General features: G+C 32.4%; 1 protein-coding gene across 6 annotated transcripts in view; it reads left to right on the top strand.

Annotated features, from left to right (window-relative positions):
- Positions 1-24,765, top strand: part of LOC136409723 (uncharacterized) — a 159,378-nt gene that overhangs the window by 27,825 nt on the left and 106,788 nt on the right. The window contains exon 1 of one of the 6 annotated variants that reach the window (XM_066391425.1): positions 6,022-6,040. The exons of 4 other annotated variants lie outside the window; for them this stretch is intronic. The gene's annotated coding sequence lies outside the window, so the exon portion shown is untranslated. Of the gene's footprint in view, positions 1-6,021; positions 6,041-21,014; positions 21,341-24,765 lie in introns of those variants that run through there. One more of the 6 variants, XM_066391424.1, reaches the window with a different exon arrangement.

Below are 24,765 nucleotides of genomic sequence, written 5' to 3'. Positions count from 1 at the left end.
ATGATATTTAGTAACAATCTATAAAATATATTTTCTTTATATCTTTTTAAGATTTCTCTTTTTCTCTAGTTTTAATAAGTTCTCTTTCACTCATTATTTACTAGTTATCTGCACTCATTATTATTATACTTTTAAAATTTTTATGCAATTTTGAAAGTAGTCTTGTAATGAATTTGTGAATACAGGAAATCGGACGCCTGGCAAAAAATGATAAAGTTTCCTCAATCTGATAGAAATAATGTCCCGTGTGGGGATAATGCCCCAACAGGTGGTTGTTTTGTTGTGTTCCCCAGGCGTTGTACACATACATATGTGTGTGGCGCTCTATTAACATTATTTCCCCTAAAGTTAAGAGCTCAAACGGCGAACAATTTGTCCCGCAGCGGTGGCCTGTCAAAAAAGATTATTATGTCATATATAGGGACATCTCCTTTGATTTTTATGACTGCTTGTAAGCACGGTACATCGATCTTACGGCGTATTTACCCAGTATTGCTATGGCTATAAATTTCTTGTTTTTAATGGAATTTTAAACAACGCTCATGGCTGGCTGTAAAGAAACTAAAACTATAAATTTTTGCCCTTACTGAGCGAGGCGCTCGCTGTAATTGATGTAGTCAAGAGTAGGAGGCGACAAAAACTCTATAATACAAACCGTTTAAAACTTTGGAAACATTTTACTGAGAGAAAACTCTTTATAAGCGCCCTGGCGGGGAAACCTAAAAAATCGCCAAACTTTAGTTTCGGGACGTGAAATACCATTATAGTTTTGGGTGTGTTTCAGCAGACCCAGTTCTTTTACATATAAATCTATACAGTGTGACCCAAATTGAGTCTACACGTATGGCTATTTTGACAACTATAAGAGCTTGAAAAGGGTTAAATAGTCGGGGCGCATTTGAATTACATGAGTTGCATTGTAGTTAGATGATAAGATGCAAAGTCTTATTTCGATGCTAGAGTGGTAACTATATACAAAAACAATACAAATGAATAGTAATTGACTGAGATACTAGATACATTATGTCATTAACAAATTGATGTGACTTATACAGAGACCTGCGATACTGCGTCGGCTTTCAATAATTCGAAACCTACTCAGTAATTTTTTCATAAATATAAAGATACATACATAAAATACAAGACAATTCTATTCAAAAATATTACACCATTTCACCTTTCATTTTTTTGGACCATCCTGTATATATAAAAAATTTTTAAAAAAATAGGTTCTGTACAATGTGTATAGGTAGGTCGTCTCTTGAACAATGTTTTCATTCTTAGTATTACAGATTTTTGCAGTGTCGCAGAACCTTATATACAATATGGCCCAAATTGGACGTACATGTGTAGCTATCTTCAAAATTAAACGGCCTTGACAAATGAATAAGTGAGAAAATTTTCAGGGAAAATAATAGCCAGTTTGATGTCGCTTTGACCACGATTTTTAAGCGTTTTGGTTTCTGAATTTTTTTTTAATGGCGTTTTCAAAAAAGAACTGCAAATTTGCAAATTCAAAATATTTTTTAAATCTGTAAAAATACAGTTAGGGCAAATTTTTACTAGCTCTCCACCTATGCATTAAAATTATTAGTTATGACGTTTGGCGTGTATGAGGTTGTGCCCCCTGCAACTACACAATAGTAAAAAGAGAGAGTGCAATATGTTTTACGGAACATAATTGGAAGCATCATTCACAAAGTAACTAATACAGCCTATGAAAAATGTCAAAACTGCATTAATTTTATCATATTTATTGAGTAATTTTTTTTTGCCTTCCTTACAATTACTTAATTTTGAATAAAATTTACTTTAAGTTACTTAATTACTTTACGTGCAATTGTTTAAGAAATTAATTATTTAGTTAATTATTGTAAACTTTCAATTATTGTGAGGATGGTAATTGTTTTGCACAGCAAAGGTCGCCGAGGTCATGACCAACATAGAAAAAAATATAGTTTGATGTTATATCATATAATATCAAAATATTTATTGAGTGGGTAACACACCAATGAAAAGGAAAAAAGTCCTTCCCAACTGTGTTAATTAAACAATTAGGCGACCATAGGAAAATAAAAAGTGAATGATGGTAGTTTAGAACCGAAACATCGTAGATGATAATTCAATGCACCGGTGGATAGCTAGCAAAAATTATCAATGTTTTTACAAATTTGAAAAATATTTTGAATTGGAAATGTACAGTAGTGTTTTGAAAGCGCAAGTTGTTGGCATTTCAACTCAATAGCCAAAAAAACTTCAAACCATTTACAAAATCGTACCGAAATGACTATTAAAATCCTTTAAACTTCCTATTTACCAATTTTTATAATTCTTACAGTCCTTAAAATACCAATATATAAAGGCCCAATTTGAGCCACCTTGTATACATGAAATAAATAATTCTCAGGGCGATATCACAACTCTAATTCCCCCATAAATGTCAAATTTTGATCGGGATATTTCTGTTTTGTATTTATGTTTCTTAATATATGGGGACATTTATTCCATCCCATTTCTTTTCGGGATTCCATCGCACAGATTATGTTGGCTTTTATAGTTTGGAAACGGTTTTATATGTTTTATTTTCAGTCGCAATGGCCCTGCAGAGGGGTTGGTGTAAAAGACGAAAAAATATATGTAAAACTCTTTGCCACAATAAATAATTACTGATGGCTTTATCTGAAAATATACGCATATAAGGCCAGACTAATTGAAGTGGTCTGTAGATAACTTTTATAGCGTTATTATTAATAAGTTGTGTTTGTTGCATAATATGTGGATTAACAACAGATTTTCTGGAGGACATTGGAAAATAAAAAATTAATTAATCCATAATCTCTAAGTAGAATGTCATGGGCAATATTCAAATTTAGCATAAAAAATACAAAAATAACACCACTACTGAAAGCTTAAAAGTTTGACGGTCCAAACTGATGAAATTTAAAAGGGGCAAGGCAGTCGATTAACCCCAAGTGTCATTTAAAATTAAACCCCCAATGAAAGTGAAAAGTCCTGTAATGATAATTAGATATTTAAAGAATTTTTATTAGTCTAGAAAAGGGGTGTTCTGGGTTTTATTAACGCTTTGTGTCACTTCCATTCCTCCAAATTACTTGGGACGTATGTCCTCAAGCTGGATAGACTGTACGCCTTCCTATAATAAGCGAGAAAAGTAAAAAGGGAAAAAAATCGAACGAATCAGTATCCAAATATATATTAAATCCCTATGATATCAAAATATTTACTGAAGACTTTGATAATTTTGAGATTTGAGAGCCAAATCAGAATCAGACCCCAAAATAAAGCACGTCAAAAGATTTGAAATTTTTCTAAAAATATTCAAGGAGAATGAGACACCTTCTACTTTACATTTTTCACATTACAAGCGCCAATATCTCGGGTACTCATAAAGTAACTACCGTATTGTAATATCTCCTTTAGTTTTTTAAATATGTGTGCCTCCAAATGAAAATTTATCAGATTGCAGCTTTAGGATTTCATCAGAACCTCAATTAAGGTATCTAGGTTTAATATCAGATCCACATCTGTCAATTAAATTCATAAAACAACACCTCAAAAATTTTAGTAAACGCATATGCATTTACCTATCTTTTCCACTTTTCAAATTTTGACCGACACCGCGGAAGCTGGCAGCACAATTGCTTTTAGCTATAACCCAAATTAATTGTCTATAATTAGCTCTATACGGTTAAAAAGGCAGGTTATAATGTCACTTTTATTTTCTGAAATAGAGCATCACTTAGATTCGTATTGTCGTAATTTTGAAAGTGCCTAAAAATTAATGTTCTTCAAACTAAATTTTTAAATTTTCACCACAATATTTTTTTCAATGTAGTTGTTCATCAATCAAATATTTTTTTTAACTACACACGACTTAGGGCTAGTTTGGCTTTAAGTCCTAAATCCGTCGAGCGGTCAATTATGGAAATCTTAAATAAGTCCGTAATGTATGTTTTACATGCTCTTACATAACTTTTTACGTGCGCGTAGCTTACTTCTACTTGCGCATAGCTATTTATCACCTACTCATAGTTCATTTTTTACGTGCTACCAGTTGATATTTTACGTGCTCATAGTTTATTTTTATGTAGTCTGTATTTTCCGTGCCCCTAAATTATTATTACATAAGAAATTATTAGAGTATTATTTTATACGTACCCGTAGTTTGTTTTGACGTCGCCATAGTTTATTACGTACCTATTGTTAAAAATTACTCCAGAGCATTTTGGTCACACTGGCGGATATGATGGGAAATTCTTCTGCAGGCTGGATATAATCAGTCGCTGTCAAAGCCTCGATCCAGTCTCTGCAGATCTAAACCCCACACCGGCCACACAGCGCCCCTTCAGGCTCAAATCTAGATCAGGACTCCCTTAGGAATCACTTCAACCTGGTAAAAACAGTTATCAATTGGGTCTCCAATGACTGGATTCCTTTTCACGACCGACGAAGTCATAGACAAATCTCCAGACCAAGCGTGTATGCGACTAACCTTAAAAATAGAGTTTTATGTAAAACTGCCGCTGATCGTTCTACGGTACTTCTGAAAATTTCCAAAGCAGGGACAGATCTTGTTTTTTTTATTTTTACCACTTTAACCCGTAGAGCAATTGCTTTTACCAATAGCTCAAGATGACCATCCCGATAAGCTCTATAAAGTCGCACCGAATTGTAATATCTATTTTAGTTTTTGATATATGAGGTTACTTTAATTCCTATATTCGCGATTTTGAAAGCGCCTTTCAATGATATTTCGCAAATTGCATTTTAGGGCCTTAGGATCTAAACTAAGGTACCAAAGTTCCCTTAGGATCCATATCAGTTGATTAATCCAAAAAACAACGCATCAAAAATTTCCAAATTTCCAAATTTTTAACTTATGCTGTTTTCATGAGACAGAATCCACAACTCGGCAAACTTAATTTCGTTTACTTTTCTACCGAAGATTAAGTGAGCTGTGAATCAGCAATTTCATGTACTCTGGCTAATTTCAAGTTCAACCCTCAAAATTGTGCCTTCGAAAATGGTAGAGGATGGAGTGTTAATGAAATTCAGGTATGCATTGTACAGGGTGATCTTTTTAACGCTTTTGCCGTGCGCATTAGCGCTTCGGTCTGTCCATTCCGACATCTGTTGAAGTTCCTACACACTTTAACAGCGTTTTGTACAAACCAACAAAGGCATAAAGAACAAATAAGGACAAATATTATTTTCTACCGTGGTGTGTATGCTATTTTATTTACAACCACGTTTTAACGTAAAAGAGGAAAATGTCCAAGACTTTCAAGCAATAACGGATTAATTGATAAGCGGCTTTATACGTTGTAAAAAAGTCCTTTTAATGTAACATAATTTTGCCCTTACAAATTTCCCTATAAAAGTAACTTTTAACTGACCATGCATTGTGAAATGGTACAAATCGATAACAATTAAAATACGAAACTGGGGGAAGCACGTAACGAATTCACTAAATCCACTATTCTCGACATACAGGCCTAATTAAGGGTTGCAAGGGGCATGGAGCAGATATAAGGGACGTAGGGCCGTGATAGACCCTTATGACTGCTCAGTACACAATATTTTTTGTTTGTTTTCTTCGGCAGTAAACAACATGCATGCATTCAACCCTCCTGCCCTACACTGACGGTCTTCTTGCTTAGTACAAATATAGTGGGGTATTGATTTATTTACCCCATCTCTATATAACAAACATGCGGTACCTACCTAGCAGTATGTATGATGTAAGGAAATACAATACAGTTGTGGACAACCATTTCATTATACGTCGTTCAAGTTTATTCGCTCTCGCATGTTCTAATGAGTACTAATGCCAGTGTTTGTGTGGTTTAAAGAACACGTCACGTGTTGTGAGTAGTCGTTACATTCGGACAGAGTGACGTTTGCTTGGATGGATGAACTCGGCGAAGAATCGATTTTGCTCCTACACCTAGATTTTCGGGTTGAATATTATTGACGAAAGGAATCAGAACCTGGTCTAGCCAGAAAACCGAATTTTTAGGTAAATATTCTCCTCCAGTGGCGTCCTCTATTTCTCCGCACCAAACTTAATAATCTAGTAGGTACTTACGGCAACCCGGTCTATTTTATCGCACAAACACTAACATTTACGATAATTGCGATCCTTCAAGGTTCGAATCTTAGTGTGAATATTAGCGTCCCTTCGCCACTGGTTTCAACTAGATTTGCCGGTGTAAATCAAAAAGTTGACAAACAAGCCGATGCTGATGAGAAGCATTCATGTGTTATGACAAGGCCCGACATTTTCCCTTTCTGCCCATGGAAGGGACATCGTCCGAGTAAATTAGCCTAACCAAACTTACATTGGGGAAGAATTTTAAAAAGTTTATTTTACGTCTGACTTCGTGGAGGTGTCTTTTGCCAAATCATCTTGACAGCCCTCTGATTTGATTAAGTGTCGACTTGTGGGTTTTCGAAGGGTTTTTTTATAGATGTGAATGAGATTGAAAGAAAAATTGGTCCTACATCTGAAGAAATTTTGGGATATATTGGAGGTAATTTGTAAAATTTACAGTGAAATTAATCACAATTCAGCGTTTATCCAACAACAATGAAAATGCAAAACTTCGTTATAATATTATCTTTAAGTGACAGGGATGCTTATTTCATTTATTGCCCTCCATCCTCCCCAGTCGGAATCTCGGCAGTTTTAGTGGATTCCCGCCAATATTCTTCTAAATAACGCGGTTTAAAAAACAATTCCCGAAGTTGCAGAGGCATAATTCGTTTTTATTGTGCTTCATTTTCATTGTTATATCCTTTTCATTTATTTTTATTAAACCCTCGATATTGTCTCACTCGCAGATCCGCCGCTTTGTTATAATTGTTTTTGAAAACTTAACGATTTTATTTTATAAAAAATAGCACCGTTTCTATTAAATTTACGGTGAGGATATAAATGTTGGATAGAACACAATAAAAATCTTTATCAAACAAAAGAAAAAGTTGCTGAGACACAAACAACTTAAATTGTGCAATTTCTTACAAATATATTTTATGATGTAATTATTGTCGCAGATATGACATAGCGTTATTTGAAAGATCACGTTATTTTGGATGCAGAATGAAGGTGCAGTTTTCCGATAAATTACATCACAAGATTTTTGATAGGAAAATATATCATTATTCACTTTAATAATAACGTTTATAACCAAAACTTCAATATTTCATTGAACTCAAAACGAATACCGTAGCTTATGAGAACATAGTAAAACGTATTTTTATCACTAAATTATTATTTTTTATAACCCTATCACAGACCAAGTTTAAAAATTGCAGAAATTATTTCGTATTTCGAGAAATCGACGTTAAAAGATTGGAAAAATAGAAAAGCCGATAGGTAATAAACCGGGTAACACAGAAATTACTAGTCAAGTCATTACTGTGGAATAAAAAGGGGAAGAATATTAAAATTTCAGGATTGAAAATAATAACTTGTTACCCACAAATTGTGCTTATGGACGCTTGAAATTCCGTTTTTGATTTTACCGTAAATGAGATCAATTTCTTTATTGAAATTAGAACACCCTGAGTATTTGCTTATTTTCAGATAGTTCGTCAAATTCTCAATAATTTAAGCCACACTTAATTCTTATCGTTTTCAAAAAAATAGCGTTCGAATTTGCCATGTATAGGATGTTAATGCAGTCTTGTTACAATCTATTATGGTAAATTTCTCTCAATAAATAAAAAAAAATAACAAAATATAATTTTAATGTTGACATTCAATTTTTTGCCTTTATTAAAAACAAACATTTTGAACCCAAAGTTAATATTCGAATGAGACAGATTCTTTATTAGTTTACTATTAAAATTGGGAAAAATAATATTAGGAAAGTCCAGAAAGGTAAGCAAGTAAATATGTATTTAAATAAGTATTACTGCTTATGACGAAAAATATTTTTCAAGATTTTTTTAATTAACAATGGCTAGAATAATGTGAAAAAAATAGTCAGGTCCGTACTAGCAAAAAAATTGAAAAAGGTATTGAAAAACCAAAATATCGCATTTTGGAAAATTTGGTAATATTATGTTGTCCAAAAAAAAAGGATCTCCAATTGTATTCATCTCGCCAACTTAAGCTAAAAAAAAAAAAATTCAATTTTCGGTTTGATTCAAATATGGCAAAACTACCTAATGGCCACTATCTTACTTTGGCCAGTGCTCCCTTCTTTTAATATAATAATTTTTCCCTATGTAAATCTTTTGAATGTTATGTACCAATGTGTATAATCATGTAAAAATAGAAATAATGACGCGATGTGGGTGAATACATTTCAGTTATAAACTAAATTTTGTAAAGGTCTGTTAGATAAACTTTATCAGATTCTAAAGATTTTTGTTCAGGTTAGTTCAGGTTTATTGCTTTGATGTGTCATTTTTTTAAATTGCTTTGTGTGTTCGTAGGGTAAATATAATATATTATTTACACATTTATATTTTTAATTCAAAATTAATATAAAAGCAAAGAAAGTAATTTTGTTAGTTTACACTAAGTAAATGTATTTAAATTGGGATTCTAGGACGAATCGAAAGTAATTTGAAGTAACAGATTGATTGAAATAATGCTTCTTTATTTTAAGTGTTTTCTTATCGTAAATGTGAGTATTTACTCAATATGAGAATTTGGCATTCTCAAGTCAATAAAAGAATTACTTCATGCAAGTTGAAACTATTTCAATACCATATTTACTTAATAGAAATGTACGCAAAGCTACAACGACGAAATTGACTTTCTCAATTCTAGAAAATATCGCTCACATGCTTCAATATTGACATAACTCAAAAATGGGAAATTTTTATTTTTGGGACTGGAAGATGATTCTCATTATTACTTTATGTCACATTTTCAATTTCTTTTTCTAAATTTTTTAGACTAAATATATCAACTCATTACACGCCAAAATTTGTGCATTCTATAAAATTTAATTTCTTGAGTTATATGAATGAATTAATAATGAATTATTATCATCTTGCTGATGTGAGAACTAAAGAATGCTCAATATGATACATACATATTTAATTCAAGCGTTTACTTTTTACTGTGTAATAAATAATGGTGATCATTGTAGCAGTCATAAATAATTTCACCCTATATTTGACCATGTTGGTGGCCAAAATTGGAACTAAAAAATCAACTTTTGACCATTCTTTATTAATGTCGGTCTTGATGGTCCCTGCACAACTAGATCTCATTATAATTATCTCTATACCCAAAAGCTTCTTATTAGGATAATTGGAATTTATTAAGATAAATGAAAATCTAATTAACGTTAAAGGCTTTCTTTGCCTTTAGTCAAAATGCCAAAAGAAGTACGGGAGGAAAAACTGATAAATAGCACAACTTCCAATATTCGCCAGCAAAGTAAGTTTGGCATTAAATGCAATTGAAAGACACCGGTAGCCAAAGCAAATTTAATTTTTAAAGTGTCCCTAACCACACTATGAAATAAAATTAATAACAAGTCCCAAGGGATTCTTTTTACAGGAAAGTAGTAATTATACTAATGTTTATTTATACATTCTTAATTAAAATGAGTCATAAATATTTATAAATTAAAAAGAAAACTCTATAAATTTAAAAAACTGCGGTCACTTTACACGTCATTAGTTAACACTAGTTGCACTAAAAATTAGGAGCTTTTACTCATATGTGGTAAAATTTTCAAAATTAAAGAAAAAATTGCAATAATTTTTTTAATTATTAAAAAAAAATTATTTTTGATCATTCTTATGAGTCGCGTGAATATAAAAACCAGAAGTACTAAAAAAAGCACATATATGTAGACATATAACTTTGAAAGTTTTCATTAAAAAAAACCGTCATTTAATACGAAACCTCTGCTCTATCTCCGAAAGTAATTGGATTTTTTAGATAAATGTTAAAAAAACAAAATGTTCCTCTTATAAAGGCACAAGTTTGTCTTCATTTAATCGACTCTATATCTTTAATGCTTTTCGAAATTCCCACATTGAGAGTCGAATTTGGGACATACTTTCTCGAAAATTTTTGCGTCTTGTTTTCTCTCTATCAATATCGTCTCAAAATCTAAAACAGATATCATAGGTAGACTAGCGGTAAGTTCGGTACTTAAATTAATTTCAGGTTGGTTGTGCAGGTTAAACAGGAATTTCCGAACTTACTTAATAAACTTAATGGAAACAAAGGTCTGGATCGTTCTAATCTTGGGAGTTCTGGAAGGAGGTATCGCGAATTGGTGGTTAGGCAATTGGCTTTTATTTTATAAGAAAAGTTGGAACACGAGACAACCGCCGACGAAGCGTGTCATTATAAAAACGCGAAAGAACATTAAAATGTGGCGGAAAGTTTCGGCAACCGTTACTTCATTAGGGTCTGGGCGATTCTAATCGTTCTTACACCCTGGGGGACTTGGGCTTGTTTTCTTGTTTCTATCAGTGACGTCTCTGAAGGGGATTAAGAACTTTACGACCTCTTTTTAATCGAGGAAGTTCGCGCTCTCTTCCCAAAAATATGCACAGCCAAGAAAGTGGGACCTAGTTATACATAATATGTAATAAGACCGGTGCAGAAGCAAAATCGATATATCGATTTGGCCTCTCCGTAAATCAGTATTCATATTAAATGGTTTCGATTGGGGAAAAAGGGCGCGATTATATCCTCGATATGAGCCTCAAAGGTGCAAAATTATTACAAGGGCTGTATGTGAGTTTAAGGGCCCATTCCCCCCTTCGAATCTGCGATATTACTGTCAGTTCAATCGTCTGTGTTAAAACCCTATTTAGAAAAAAGTTGCTTATAAAGGGCTCTTTAAAAAGCCGGATATTAGGGCTTTTTTAAATTGCTACCAGGTATTTTATTTCATCGCTGCTTTAGGTGGTAAGAAACGATTTTGAAGGAATTTATAAGTATGAGCGAGAGGGATGCATTAATATTAATTATTATCAATTCAAACCGATCTATTTGCCTAAGGCATAATTAATTGGAGCAAAAAGTTTATTCGAATCCCTAATTCCGCAAGAGCGCAAAATTATTATTTATATGTTAAATAATAAATTTTCATAACTATGGGAACGTTCGTTTATTTTCTGGCTAATACTGTAAACAGGATTGTATATTATTTATCATGTAAAATCAATCGGCCATTGAAAACAATGCAAATACTGATTAATTTTAGTATAATTCGTTTTAAACAATGGTCGTAAAACATTTACTTGTTTCGAGTTGGTCGACAAAAACAACAAAATCATCGAGGATTTGAATTTTAAAAAATAGTCATAGCGTATAAGGTACTCACTTAGGCTTCAGACTGCAATCTGTTATAACGACACGCCGTATCAGTTTATTTACTAAAAATTAACCTTAGATAAACATAACAATTCGCTAATGACGATGGCCTTTAAGTTATCTAAAACAAACAAAACAATACTAAATGCTTCCATTATATGGGAAAATAATTAGTTATTAGCAACAACATATCCGAGTACAACTTAGTATTTATAAGCATGAAAGGGGCGTAACGAAAAGTAATTTCAAGAGCAATATACAACCGTTCTTAAACCCTTCGCTCCAAAGATATTCCAGTCAAAGTTGAGACCTGAAATTCCTCCTGATTGTTCCCTTAGGCCTCGACTAATTGTCTTGTAATATAGCAAGAAGGAAGTTTTACTTTTACAATATCAGTTTAAGGGGTTCGATGTTTTACAGGTACAATTTAGCGAATATATGTGTATTATACGCCACAGGGTTGAGCCCGTAGAGACTTTCCGGGGCATTTCCCTACTAGTTTCGTCGATATTACCCGAATTTACAACGACAAATAAGATTGTAATGTAGTTTAGGGTTTCAACATACACAATTTCGTAAAATGCCTACCATCAGGTGACGTTTAATTAAGATCGCTTCCAAAGGAAAGTTTTCTTCCGCATTAACTTGCAAGAGTACAAAAGTTTAATAGAGTGCAAACAGAGCCAAGAAACCATTGAAACAGAGAAGCACTGGGACATAATAGGTACAAAACAGTTGTAGGGGTCGAAAGTGGGTTGAGAAGTGGAAACTTTGGTTCTAGTTTGCTAAGAATATGTATGACAACTGGGCGAACTTAAAGCTAACTTTAACGACTCTAAAGTGGTATTTGGTTGTGCGTAACGACAAACAACGAAGGTCCTCAAGGGTATTTGCCCCAAAATGTTTAAACAGTAAGGGCCTAAAGGTTGGAACAAATTTGATCAAATCTGTATGGAATGAAGACGAAAATCATAATTTTTAAATGCGCAATTTCTGACATGTGTTTCATTACGACATTATTGTCGCAAATACTACGTCACGTGTTCTTAAAAAATCATTTTATCTGCATATAGCACGGAATAATAACAGGTTATAGCCTACATGCCAAAATTTTTTACCTACATGACGACAGTATAATACACAATTTATAATTTATTATTTAATTAAAACGTCTTAATATTTATTAATTGGAGTTGCCATTTAAAAAAGAGGAGGTGACCTCATATCTGTGAAAACAATGACATTGCAAAACGTGTCTATTTGCCAAAATTTGTGCATTTAACAAATATGTCTGACATGTCCGAGGATTTTTTTTCCTTGCTCGGTACAAATTTTCTTAAATTTGTTCCAACGTTTACGCGCTCACTGTACTTATACACCATATTTACTACCGTCTTTTATGGAGAATTTAAGTCGTTTTCATTCCAGGACCTTTTTCCATTTTCTTGAGGTACTGAAAATATTTTATAGGTAATTTACTGTACACTCCACACCCCTAGTCTAAAGTCTTTTTAAAAAAGAATACTTATGGTATTCGAAGCTGTTTCTAGATGTGAATTTAGTGATATAGAACCATTACGTTATCATGGCAGTTCTCGATTAATGAGGCTAATCAAGAGAACTTAAACGCTGCTCTTCATAGGGTTATTCCAGCTTCACAGTATCATTGTTTCGAATCTAAAACCGTCAGGACTACAATAAACAATTTATTTGCTATATCAGTATTACGTTGCTAAAGCTCGGATTAAATAATTATGTTGTATTCTATTTTAAAAGATAAGCACGTACCTACAGGTAAACAAAAAGCAATTCGTGGCCCTGACGATGTCAAGATAAAAAAACTAACAAACAAGCTAGCTTGAACCATTTGTCATTTTATCTTAGTTTAAATAAAGCAAACAAACAAATATGGAAAATCCGACAAACACCGTTATAAACGAATTTACATACGTATGCGTATCTAATTCATATACAGGGTAAACGATATACAGGGTGTCCCAGATAAGGATGAACAGCATGGGGATCTCGGAAACGGTAATAGATACAAAATGGTTTAAATTGGGAAAAAGTTAGGCAATTTAAAGCAAATTAATAATCTGTTTTTATATCGACGAAATTCCGAATGGTTACGAAGATATCCGGAAAAAAACGAATTTGGCGGTTTTCGTTTTTTGCAAATAACTCTTATACGGTTATAGTTAGAGGAATAAAAGTTTTACATTATTAAAGCACTTTTTTGAGAACTGTTTAGCAGTGTTGCCAGTTTTCTTGTTACATCCTTACTTTCGGAGAAAAATGAGTAAACTTTTGATTTTCATATGGGCGTGATATCAATTATTTATATTTTCAAAATCGTCATAAAATTCCCTTTTCAGCCATGCATTACATTTAATATTTTTCTCAGAAACTCTATGAGTTATAGCCATTAAAGCATTTTTTGATAAGTAGGCCATGATTTTGACTTATAGTAATGGTGCACATTAAATAAATGAATGCTGTGGAAACGTCAACATTATTTAAAAGTATAAATATATTACTGGTATCACCCTAAAATTAAAAAAATAATTGTTTCAAATTATGTATTTAATAACAACAATGCGGCTAAACTTGGATCGAATCAAAATCTCAAATTATAACAAATGTTCAAATAAACCACCATTATTTTCCAGGCATAGGTATGCTTATCAAAAAATGCTTTAATGGCTATAACTCATAGAGTTTCTGAGAAAAATATTAAATGTAATGCATGGCTGAAAAGGGAATTTTATGACGATTTTGAAAATATAAATAATTGATATCACGCCCATATGAAAATCAAAAGTTTACTCATTTTTCTCCGAAAGTAAGGATGTAACAAGAAAACTGGCAACACTGCTAAACAGTTCTCAAAAAAGTGCTTTAATAATGTAAAACTTTTATTCCTCTAACTATAACCGTATAAGAGTTATTTGCAAAAAACGAAAACCGCCAAATTCGTTTTTTTCCGGATATCTTCGTAACCATTCGGAATTTCGTCGATATAAAAACAGATTATTAATTTGCTTTAAATTGCCCAACTTTTTCCCAATTTAAACCATTTTGTATCTATTACCGTTTCCAAGATCCCCATGCTGTTCATCCTTATCTGGGACACCCTGTATATGTGATAACGGTAAATTATTTTGTATCGCAAAAACTAGATATAGCCCCAAATATGATACTACAAGTCTAATGCTACTAAAAGAGTGCGTTTAGAAAGTCATCAATGGAAGTGACCGAATTGTCACAGTTCTAACATAAGCAAAAAGTGTTGGAATTGCTGTTTTTGGTGTAGCGGAGCCACATCAAAAGCGCACTTTGATTCTTTGATTTGTCCCTTCTCAACAGATATCATAGTGCCACACTCATGTGGCGAACCGTACCTACTCGAGGTGAAACAAAACTTTAAAGGCTTTAGGGTTTTCTAGAAGTTTTAAGCTATAGCGAAATATTGTGACATTTTAGAAATATCATCAGTAGCAGAACTAAGACTAGGTAATCTTTGGCGTGTCACAAGGTTTTAGGTTCCAAAATTAGGTCTCATATTTATTCTTCTTTTGCTACTAGTCACTATCTCAAAATTCAGGTATGCCATTGTTTTTTGCTATAATTAAATGCAATATTTCTAATTATAGAAAACTCATGCAATATTTATTATCCACTAAATCATTGGCGATTCAGAGTCTTTAGAATTCGGCAATTTTTCAAATTTATATATTTTATTTGATTTTCGTTGCTGTCGCTGATTATTGTTTAATTTAAAATTGTATTTTGTACTCCCCTGCTTTTACTATTTTCAAATACATGTTTTTGAAATTCCAGAAAATCATTACAACGTTCAAAATATAATATATCATTGGTTTTTCAATTTGAATGAAAATCGTGAACTCCAAAAATGCGTCTGATTTTTTTCAAATTGATTTATAAGACTAAAAATTATGATCTTCCAATATTTCTGAAAACAAATGGCATACGTAATTGCTTTCTCAGAACTAACAGAAATTTTTTTTAATTTAGTAACCTAAAATCGAATTTCATTTCAAGAAAAACTTAATTTTATTAACTTATTTTTCCTTCTTGGCACGACCTTCATTTTCCCATAAATGGTAAATGATTGGCCAATTCAGCTCTCGCCCTAGCACGCTTTCAGGACCGTAAGAGATATTTGCGAAATGGTGGGCGAATGATATCTGCATCCGTCTAAAATGTTAGTTGTCAAAAGTATTGCCCCACTCAGTGCCCACTTGTGCGGGTTGCTCGAATTCGCCATTAGGTACGTATATGCGTTTTCCATAGTTCCCACGAATTTTAAGTGAGAAACGAAGGCTTTTTCCTGGCGTTTTCACTTTTTTAGCTGCAATGCTGCTTCTCATATAAAATTAAGTATTATGAGGTTTTAATATTCGAGAATGTAAGCTCTTCGCTTCTCGGAATTTCTATGAAGTTTCAAATTTTTGACTGAAAAGGATACGCCTTGTTTTAGTTTGATTTTTTAACCGGTTTCGGTAAAAAAGTTGAAACTATGAGCTTTCATTAAAAATTTAAATCAGTGGCCAACTTAGTTTCCCAGAGCCTCACCTGTACAACCTAACCTAAACTAACCAGTTCAACCGCTCCTAACAGGGGAAAATTTTGCTCACCGCACAAATGAGGTCAAATATAGAAACAGCCAGGTCGAGGTCCGAGGTCCACAAATACCTACTAACCGACAAGTACTAAAACAGAGACGTCCTACAGACTATTACATCAATCGACATGTGACGAATGAATTACGGCCACCATAACCATATTCTGCTAACTTTACAAAGAAGATATTTCAATGGAAATAGAGAAATTGGCCAATACTCGGATCTGATTGCATCATTTCTATGGATCTGGAAATGATGACTGGTAATAAATGAGGGCAGAATGGTAAATGAAGAAAGGAGTACTCGAAATGAAAATAAATAAATTAATAAAAAATCATTTGGGATTAGATTTGACAATTATTTCAATTTAGAGGAACATATTAGCAAATTTTGATTAACCCGCACTTTTTTCTCGTATAGTTTTTTAGATTTACCATTTAGATTTAATTATTTGACATTGTTTGTGAGTAAAGTAATGTGTGCGATTTAGGTTCGTAGTCCCTATGATTTTTCAATTTATGCGGAAAATCTAGCATTTGGAAGCTTAATGTTTATTATTTGCATACAGGTGGCAAAAGATCTAGGAACGGCCCTGTTAACTAATTTTACAGTTTTTGAGCCATACTTAAGCAAGGATTTTCCTTGACGTTTTACCTTTCTTTACCTGTTCGAGTATGATTCTGAGTCCCTGATTTTTTTCTTGTTGCCGATTCCTAGCTGAAAATTGTATTGTTTACGTCCTTATTTTTAATGCCTTAAACGAAAGTTTTTCAAATTATATATACAAATTATATTTATCTTTTTTAATGCTTGCATTTAAAATGCGTCCAGCATATTCCTGTCTTTTTATTATCCTCACTTTACTTCAGTGCTCCGAAAATACACTTACCCTAAAAATCATTGGCGTTGAAAGATGCAGCAGCTTTCCGTTCTTCAAAGAAATATCTGTGTTCTGTCCGACCCGGTTTTCTGTGCCATAGTTAATTTAATAACACGGCTTCATATGGGGTAGCTCTGGTGTCTTGATCTTATTTCAAATTTGGTACTTAAAGGGCTAAACACGGGATGTAAATGATAGGAAAAAAACGCATATAAAACGTTTACCTGAAAACTTCCAGTTTGCAAGTGCTTTTTATACAGTATGGCCCAAATTATATTTATAGATATACTTATATGGGTATCTTGAGAACTATAAAAGTATGGTGAAATAAGAAAAGTTGAAAAGAATTTAATGATCAGTTCCATGGCGTCTTGAAAACGATTTTTTTATTTTTGAGTTATTTTCAAAAAACTAAAAGTTCTTATTTTCCAAAAAGTACTATAAATTCCTGAATTAAAAATATTCTTTAAGTTTGTAAAAACATTATCAGAGCAGCTTTTTGTGAGTTCTCCACCTACGTATTTAATTATTAGTTATGGCGTTTTGGAGAGCACTTTTTTCTTTTCTAATGAAGTATTACACCCTAAAGAAATATATAGGTTTATGTCAGAAAATGACAATTAAAATTTTTTAAATTGTCCCTCGGCTGCATTTGCATTACAAAATTACTGCTGTTACCAATAATTAATAATAACATAATTATATATCTGTCAGATTTAGTTTTAATTTTTCTCAATTACTGCTAAATGATGTAAAAATGGCCCTGTAACATACCAGTAACGAAATATTTGATATTGTTTAACGTTGTATTAAATGTAACAGGAATGAAAATCTTGCCTCTGCGAATTATTTGCAACTTTATCCTAAAAGGCCACAACCCAGTACAAGATTATTCGAAAAGCTTGTAATAAACCTGAACCAATTATGAATGTTTTGAAGAACCACGGCCCAAGCATTATCAAAACTTCAGGTCAGTAATAATAAGATTAAAGAACAATTGAATGCAAACTCAACGATGTCAATGAGAGTGATTAGTGATACAAAGAACGATAATTCAAAGAGTCCTCATTAAAAAAAAAATACACAAGGTAAATCAAATTCGCTACTCATTATGGAGATCTCGAAAACCATAAAAGATACGAGATCGCTTAAATTGGGGCAAAATTCGCTTAAATTGCGCATTTTCGAGCCCTGTCAAATGTCGTTTTGAATTTGGAAAATTCCGATTACTTCTGAAGATAATTGAAAAAAAAACAACATTTTCACAAATGGCTTTTATTTTTTTTAAGTTATTTAAATAGATTTTTTAAAATGAATTTCACTTTCTCATGGGCACTTTTGCTGCTTTAGAAGATGGCGTCATTAAATTTTAAATACGTTTCGGAATTTGGAAACTATCATCAATTTCATTTTTTTAAGCACAAATCTAAAATGTTTATTGTATTTTTGGAAAGTCTTTGATTTTCCGAATTAAATCATGTGTGACACTTGTAGTAAAAACAAACATAATAGTACAAAATACATTTTTCATTAATAAAATACTAAAACACTACTCAGACATATATAAGTGTTAATATAAAAACAACAAACTAAATGCACCATATTCTATCAGATTTTATTCCAACCGACAAAAATGCGGATAATGCAGCTGCTGTTTTTCAGGATATTCTTGAAGATATGCTTTACTGACACGCACAGAATTTCTATGGTGTATGAAATAAAGTCGCAACATGTCACGATATTTTTCATTTTTGTAATCCATAATATGTTTTTTCAAATTCAGTACACTGTTAATAGTTTTGTAAGTGTTACAAAACTATTTAATAAACTTTAACACTTCAAAACTAACGTCTTATGGAGGCTTTGTTGTTTCCGTAGTAACACTTATGTCTGAGTGGTCTTTCATTATTTTATTTACTAAAAATTATTTGGTACTATTACGTTTGTTTTTACCACAAGAGTAACACATCATTTATTTCAGAAAACCAAAGGATTTCCAAAAATGCTATAAAAAATTCAGGTCCGTATTTAAAAAAATGAAGTTGATGATGGTTCCCAAATTTCGAAATGTTGTATTTAAAACCTAAGGTGGCCATTTTCTAAAAAAGTAAGTGTCCATGATGAAGTGGAATTAATTTAAAAAAATCTATTCAAATAACATAAAAAAGCCATTTATGGAAATTTCGATTTTTTTCTCTGTTATCTTCGGAAGTAATCAGAATTTTCCAAATTATAAAATGGCATTTAACAAAGCTTGAAAATGCACAACTTACCCCAATTTAAACAACCTCGTATCTTTTAGTTTTCGAGATCTCAATGGTGAGCAGCGAATTTGAATTACCCTGTGTATAGTATGTACATCGTCTTTATAAGTTAACTATTATTCAGGAATTATGAGAAGCAGACTATTTGAGGCGTTTCGAATTTTTCAATTGGTTTTTAACCATTAACAGAAAATACGCAATTTCAGGAAAAATTTTATTTAGACAGATGATATATATTGCAGCATCTACAGGACGTTTAACATGAAAAATCACCATGTTTGGACCATTAAGAATCTTTATCAAACGACTCAATGTAGACTACAAGAAAGGTGTGGATTTATTATATCGAGTGGCATGTACGGTAGATTAATCACAAACCGCAAAATACTAATAATAACAAAGTTAAATGCTATAAATAATTTTTAGATAATCGACTTATAACATCATTCATTTACACTTACATATTAATCTAACAAACGTATCTGAATATCTCTTTGAAGCACAGAATCACCGACTGTCGATCTTTAAAGCTGTAATTGCTCGTAACAAATCAGTATTGTGATATAGTCCTAGCAAGACGGGTGACCTGTACAGAATATTCGCGAAATTTAAAATTAATTAGACAAGTAATTAATAATAAAGAGAAGTCAAACAGTGGCAAAATAAAATTTCCAGCTAGGTCCCCAGGCGTTACACCCCTCAATTTTTATCTTTCGGAATATGTAAAAAATGAGATGTATGAGTTTGAGCCCCCTGTAGTCGTACAGCAGTTAGAAGAGAGTCCGAAAGATTTTAAGAGGTATAAATGAAAACACCGTGTTTGAAAAATGTCCAAATTCTATTCATACAAATTAACGTAAAGAAACGTAGATAGCAACGTAGAACTAAAAACACACACTCCGTAGAAAAACATAGATAGGTTAATATTAATTCTATAGTAATTATTGAACTACCTTTGCTGAAACAATTATTTGATTAATGAATTATCTAGTCAATTATTGTAGGTTGCTAATTGTTGCCACGATAACAGCTGTTTTGTACAGCTAAGGCCGCCGAGGTCATGGTTATATAAAGAAATTATTCTTTGTTACTTTTTGACATAAAACGTAAATATGCCTACAGCAATCATTAGGAAGGAGTAACAGTCCATTCAAACTGTATGGAAAAACAATACAGCCTCCATAGGCAAATAAAAACTTAATGATATCTCAGAATTGAAACATAGCAATAAAGTGGTTAGCTCAGAAAAAGATGCTTTAACAATTTTTTCCACACAGTTGAGAAATATTTTAAATCTAGAAATTTACAGCACTTTTTCGAAAAAGGAAGTTCTTGATTTTTGAAAATAACTCAAAAACGAGAACATTTTAAAATGTTTTTAAAAAAGGCACTGGACTGGCCACTAAGTCCCTTGAAATTTTCCTATTTAACCACGTTTTTAAGTATTATAATTCTCAAGATGCCGATACATGTACATATACAATATACATATGTACATCCAATTTGGGCCACACTTTAATTCAAGAATTTATTATTTCTACTACTCCCGGCCTTGATGTGAATTTTCTAGAACGGATGCCATCTAAATTTCGAGAAATTCGTTCAAATTATCGAAACGTTTCTCTATCAATATCTTCGTGTCAAAAGTAGTACTGTTTTAATTGTCTAAATAAGGCGACCAGCGTTTTAAATCCGGTTCTGCCTAATCGAATCAAGGGGCTAAAGCGACCGTTGAGGATTATGGACAAATACGCTCCTGCGGGATGATATCCAGCCGACGGGGCAGGTGTAGTTGGTTTGCTTTTGCATTTCTCTAACTCTAAATATAACTGGGTAAACAACATCTCTCATACGGGCGAGGCGAGCGGCAGACAAGTAAACAGTAAACAACACAGCACATTATGTGTGCCGCACAAACGTGTGTGAGTGTGTACGAACTGCTCTCAGTTCGAAATACGCGGTCCGTCGAGCTTGGGCAATACGATGCGATAGTACCATTAATAGTACTGACGTGGTCGCGAGATTTACGGCGGCAGTACCTCTGCTGTCTTAACCTCACTCTTTGAAAAGCCCGCTCTTTTTGACCGCGAAGTTCTGCGATTGTTACATCGGCCAACGCGAGTGACAAGTGATTCACATTTCTTGACAGCTGTTGACGTGTGTTTTTGACCAGTTTTTTGAGGAGTCATTGCACCACAGTGATGTTAAATAGGTGACGCTGGCAGTGAGTATTCCTGCTCCATTCAAATACCGCACGTTAAGATCCAGCCGATAGCAACTCGTTCAATTATAAATTGTTTACCTGTTTATTGCCAAACGCATGTAACAGCAATCGATACAGCCGCTTTCAATGAAATATTATCGAAATATTTGTTTTTCGGTTTCAATTTGCTCTGGCAACTTGAAGTTAAGATTCAGACCAAGGCACTGGAGACAATAGGGGATATTTTAAAACATTACTATATAATATTATGCAGCATAAATATATAATAAAAAACAATATTAATACTTAAATCCAATATTAAATTGATGGGGCACATAGAGAGAACGCGAAGCTTGAACGCAAACCCAAAACGCGACCAACAAAACTATTTTACCTACGCATCCAGATGCCGGATGAGCTTAACTTTTTCATGTCTTTTTGCAGCATTCTGATACACATTTATATGAAGAATCTTTGCGAACTGAAGACATTTTTTCATTTAATTGCCGAAAGAACTCGCAGATGTTTCCCATAACATGAAAAATATAATGAAGTTAAGTGAAAACAATTTTCGCATTCATTCACTGTCACCTCAAAACCAATTTATTTTTTCATTTCCACTTAATTTTTCAATATTTTTATCTAGCTTAATTTGTTTCTACTTATGCTTAATTTTATTATATCTCTTTTTTTAATTAACGATCACAATTAACGGACAAAGGCCAATGCAGATTTTTTCACGAATTTTTTCTTTGTAATTTTACTGATATTATTTTATATTTTTTAAATTTAACGTTTTTATGCAGGGTGTCCGGGAACAGCGTAGATATATTTTGTAATGCGATGCCGTAGGTTAAAATAAGATGATTCTCCATTTAAACATGAAGCCGCGAACTCTTCGTTATTGAAATACGCTGCCCTGTTAATTAAAAAGAGCGTATCTGTATTTTGCTATTTTGAACTGAAAGACATATGCTCGTTTATAGGTCATTCTTATTAAAATAGTTCGGGTACCAAAAACAACATAGAATTGAAAACAAACCAAAAAATTAAGTTTTTTACGAAAAAAAAAACATATATAATTGATAACATCTTGAGAGTTTATACTCTCAATATTTAAATACTACAATTTATTGATGAAATAAAGCAAAATAGTTTATTTCCACTGTATAACATAATTAAACCTTATATGACAAACATTTGGTAAAGGTAAGTTTTCCTAATTCACTATATCTACATACCTACATGTTGGCCTTGACTTCCGCACACGTTTCATAAAAGTGGGTATATGATTATTGCTTTGCCTGGAAAAGTTTCCAGTACGTAAAGGTTGAATATTTCGTTGTTTACGAGATGATCCATCTTCATCTAAAATCTCTAATTCAAATGTAACCCGCTCATTTCCAGAAAACTCCAGCGATTCCGCTAGCCATAATTTTAAATGTAAATAGTTCGTAGTACCTTTTTTTGACAATATTTGTCAAGATAGCACGTTTTAGGTATTCCAGCCAGATAGCAGTAATTGCAGATTTAAAGAAAATGGAAAATAGTATGAATGGTCCATTTGTTGGCTCTTGCATTCATTGAATATTACCCATTCGTCTCTTCTAAAAAGTTTACTCCATCTATATTGGCATTGTCCGCAGCTACTACATCAGACTATTTGATGTACTTTAATGTCATGTTAATGTAATGTTATATTTTCGTATCAGTCTTTGGCCATCTGGTATATGTACCTCCTGATTTCACATCACATTTTAAACTTGTAAAATGCACAGGTTCGGAATCAAATCATTAAACCCAAATAGTTCTTTGATCTTGCTATACTAATTTGTAAGATAGGGTACGTCCTAATTTCAACAACTCACTATATTTCAACAAAACTGCATTCTTTGAAATTCGCCTGGCTATTATTGAACCAACCAAAGAAATTTGTCTGGAAAAAGCATCAATTAAATGAATTGATGTAAAATAACTGTTTTTTTCAAACAGATACTCCTATCAGCAATGTATTAGTAAGCTTCTAAATAATTCGGCCGCCTACATTGATATTTTCCGGTGTTGGAATAAAAGCTGATTCCAGAGATGTGAAATGATGATGATGATGAAAACCTCATAGAGTACTTCTTGGGATCGCCGCTACCAAGTTCCAAGTTCATCAAACTTACTGGGTTAGGGTTTTTCCTAACATATTGTTTCATGTGTACTTTTCCGTGAAACGTAATAATTACTTCATCTATTCAGACTGCTTTGGTTCATTGATTTCTATGACATCCACATTAGATATTCAGAATGAGTTGGACCTTTCAAAATCCATCTAAAAGTGTAATTAAACCAGGAAATAGTGATTTCGAGAAATATTATTAGAAACGTACTGAACAGTACTTTGGTCTTTATCGTAATTGTATCATATATATCATAAATATATTTTCTGAAATATACATCTACTATTCTAAGTTCTTGTAAATTGAATTCCTCAGGATTGAACTACGTTCAATCGGCGCGAACACACAGTTTTTTACCAGTTATTTACTATATTATGTGTTAATCGTTATTCTGATTTTGAGCCGTTTCTTCCTCATTTTGATTCAGAAAAAAATCATCATTTGCGTGAATATCTAAATTATCAATGTTCAAATTATAAAATGATATCTTGCAGTTTTTTCTGCGTTAAAGGTTCTGATATAAACATTTTTTATCTCAAAAACGTTACAATCGTAAAGACCTAATTTGTCCCTGGCGATCCGTTAAGAAAAACTCGTTCTAGACAATTTTTTTTATAAAACCAAAAAGTGCAATACATTGTCCAGTATTCACAGAAAATAGCAATAAAAACCTGCTTACTTAATTGTTTTTGATTTTAAAGCCCGTACGCAGCCGCACGCCATGGAAATACAAATAAAACATACATAAGTAATCTAACCTCAAAACTCTGAGCGAGCATGCGTAAAAATTACAACGGTTAATTCTAAGGTATCTCAAAGGATACATGTGGTGGTGTGACGCCAAAACACTTTCTGCTAAAAATGAATTTCAACAGCGTGATAGTTGAGGTACGAAAAGGATATAAAAAATAATAAATTTTTGTTTTAAAATATATTAATTTAACGAGGGAATGATTATACATATCTTATAATTTATATATATGCATACGACTGAGCTCAAAAATTATTTAACAACATTTATTTCAACAAAATAAATTTGGTCTAATAACCGAAATGATGCTTAGATAACTAACGTGATGTCAGACTATAACTTACATAACAAATAAAAGCATATTTTTACTAGTTAAAAAAAATCAATATTCTTAATATATTACTAAAACCGATAATAACTCAAAATGTATCTAAGGATATTTGGGTATTTGAACCGTACATATTATTTACTAATTTCCATGGTAATGTAACGACACACAATAGAACACAAAATAGTTAATAATGAATATA

This window comes from Euwallacea similis, chromosome 6 (assembly GCF_039881205.1).
Source record: "Euwallacea similis isolate ESF13 chromosome 6, ESF131.1, whole genome shotgun sequence".
Taxonomy (NCBI): Eukaryota; Metazoa; Arthropoda; class Insecta; order Coleoptera; family Curculionidae; genus Euwallacea; species Euwallacea similis.
Note: the sequence above shows the minus strand (reverse complement) of the source record. Positions and strands in the feature narration are given on the sequence as shown.